Source organism: Octodon degus, unplaced genomic scaffold (assembly GCF_000260255.1).
Source record: "Octodon degus isolate 3935 unplaced genomic scaffold, OctDeg1.0 scaffold00048, whole genome shotgun sequence".
Classification (NCBI taxonomy): domain Eukaryota; kingdom Metazoa; phylum Chordata; class Mammalia; order Rodentia; family Octodontidae; genus Octodon; species Octodon degus.
The window spans coordinates 10,831,984-10,835,034 of NW_004524624.1; positions in this window are offsets into that span (position 1 = coordinate 10,831,984).

Genomic DNA, 3,051 nt, shown 5'->3' on the forward strand with positions numbered 1-3,051 from the left:
AGAGAGAGAGAGAGAGAGAGAGAGAGAGAGAGAGAGAGAGAGAAACAACTCTATTTAAAAGTTAATTTGCCTATTGTTTTCTCAGTTAAACCTAAATTCTTTCACAAGAACTACTTCTGCTACTTGGTATCCTGTATATTTTCCATACTACGTGGAGTTACAGAAACGTTGAGATGGCTGTTCGGAGTAGGCAGAGGAGCCCCAGGGGCCGCCAGCCCCCTCTACTTTGCATTCACGCCGAGAGGCTTTGTGTTTCTATTTTTCAAGAGAGGTTATTAAATATTTCGGCTTAAAAATACTGACAGCCTGGGGCTGGGATGTAGTGCTTGCCTAGCATGTGGGTTCTACCCCCAGCACTGATCACCCCAAAGAAACAAAAATATTGATGAGTCAAAACAAAACAAAACACAAAAAAACAAACAACCAGCCCTTGGAAATGCAAAGCACATCAGAAACCATAGCCATGGGTCAGATTCACCCACAGCCTCAGTCAGTGGCTTTCCTTAAACCTCCTCCACCCCAGTCACCAGGTCCTAAGGAGCTTGGGGTTCAAGCTGCCTCTAGGGTGGGGTTTACCAGGGCCCCTGGCACACAACCCCAGCCGCAGCGGATGCTGGGAAGAAGCCCCCTTTGGGCCTCCTGCGCGCACTGAGCCACCGGCCAGCGGAGGTTTTTGCAGCTGGCAGCTTTCAGCGCTGCCCGACAGAGCCCCAGCACCCAGCTCTCTCCACACTGAGCCAAGGCGTGCAAGGCAGGGACCCCGACAGGAGAGTGGAACGAGGCAGGAGGGAAGAGCTCGGTCTTTGACATTCTTCACTGCTGAGAACCGAGGTCAGAAATAGTCCTTTCCATTTAGCTATGGCCATGGACCAAAGAACTCCCAAGATGCACCACAGCTGTCACCTTCCTGGGTAGTGGTCTGAAATGCTCCTAAACAAAAATTTCTGCGCCACCGAAGCTTGCCAAATACACCATTAAGTGCACTGATTCAAGGAATAAAATGGTTTTTTTCTTTAACAATTATATAGCCCGGCTAGGTGTGACAGCAGTGATCTATCTCAGCACTGGGAGGCGGAGGCGGAAGGATCGCTGAGAGGCTGAGGCCAGCCTAAGCTACATAGTGAGTTCAAGGTCAGCTGAAAACTCTATGACGAGACCCCGTCTCCAAAAACCAAAATGAAGCAAATAGATAAGTCTATGTAAAAAGTAGACATTTACCCAGACATATCTCTAAAGATGGAACAGATCTGATTTTGAGGTCAACATGATTTAATAATACTAGGTGTGATAGTAATAGTATAGCTGCCTGTGGGCTGGGGAGATGGCTCAGTGGAATAAGCACTTCCCTGGCAAATGCAAGGGCCTGAGTTCAATCCCTGGTTCCACTAAATAAATAAATAAATAAATAAATAAATACAAATAATAGTAATATAGCTGCCTAGTGGTGCTCAGTGGTGGAGAGTGGTTAGTGTGCACCAGGCCTGAGGTTCAGTCTCCAGTACTGAAATCCTATTAATGTGGGTAATAGTGGATAGGGGCCTGGCACTTTAAAAAATAAAAAATAATGAGGCCGGGGAGATGGCTCAGTGGAATAAGCGTTTCTCTGGCAAGTGTGAGGGCCTGAGTTCAATCCCCGGTTCCACAATAAATAAATAAATAAATAAATAAATAAATAAATATAAAAATATTTTTTATTTTTATGTATTTAGTACAGGGTCTACACGGTCTCACTACACAGATCCGACTCATAGTGATCCTCCAATTTTCAGCCTCCCAAGCGCTGGCATTACAGGTGCGCACCACCATGCCCAGTTGCCATTGCACCCCAGGGGTGGGGCCAGCATAGCATGCCAGGGATTGAACCCTGGTCCCCACACCTGCCTAAGCAGGCACTTTAATCTGCTCAGCTATCTGGCCGGCCCTGGGCACAATTATTTGTGTGCTGTGTGCTGCAAGTGATTATTTATTTATTTATTTATTTATTTATTTAAAAGAAATTTAGCTGAGTTTACGTGATAGTTCTTTCTGGCAGTGCAGTCAGGAATTTCTGTTTGTTTCCACTTGAATAACACCCTGTTGCTGGCATGGTGACAGACTCGCAAGGAGGCTGAGGCAGGGGGTGAGCCAGTCCTGCTCTCAAAACGAAAAATGAAAGAAGGCTGGGGATGCAGCTCCATGGCAGAGCCCTGAGCACTGCAAACAAAGTTAAACCAAGGCCTTGTGGGCGATGTCACCATATCCCGGTGGCATGCACACAGCCCAGACACTGACATGAAACTCTGCAATTGTGCAGCCACGGTGGCTGTCCCCGGATGCCTGTCCCCGGATGCCTGTCCCCGGATGCCTGCGGTTTGTCTCCATGTCTGTAGAGATCATGACTTGTGTTCTCTTCTGTTCCAGAGGAGACTCCGTTGGCCCACTCCTGGCTGGTCTGCAGCTGGGGCCCGTGTCCTTGCCACTGGCCCCCCCGTTCTTCTGTGTCTTTCTTGCTGCTCTGACTGGCTCTGACTCCTCGGAGGAGCTCACTCCCCGCATGCTCTCGTGGGAGCAGCCCTCTGCCCTTTGCTCCTGGTTTCTCCCAGAATCCCCCCACCTGCCCGCACCATGTTTACCTGGTACTTCATTTTTTCTTTTCTTTCTTTTTATTTATTTATTTATTTTTTTGGCAGAACTGGGGATTGAACTCAGACATTGCGCTTGCCAGGGAAGCACTTATTCCACTGAGCCATCTCCCTGGCCCCCTCATTTACGTATTTGACACAGGGTCTCACTATGCAGCTCAGACTCGTAGTGATCCTCCTGTTTTCAGCCTCTCCATCCCTGGGATTACAGATGTGCACCACCACACCCAATTGGTGGCATGTGGTGCTGGGGATTGAGCCCAGGTCCCTGCACTTGCCTAAGCAGGGGCTTAGTCTACTGAGCTATCTCACTGGCCCCCCCCTTTTTTTTTTAAGCCGGGGTCTCGGTATAATATGTGAGGGGAGAGAGGCCTCCTGCTTTCTTGAGCTGCTGCTACTTCATCCAAGCTAATTGCTGCTTCTTTTTTTT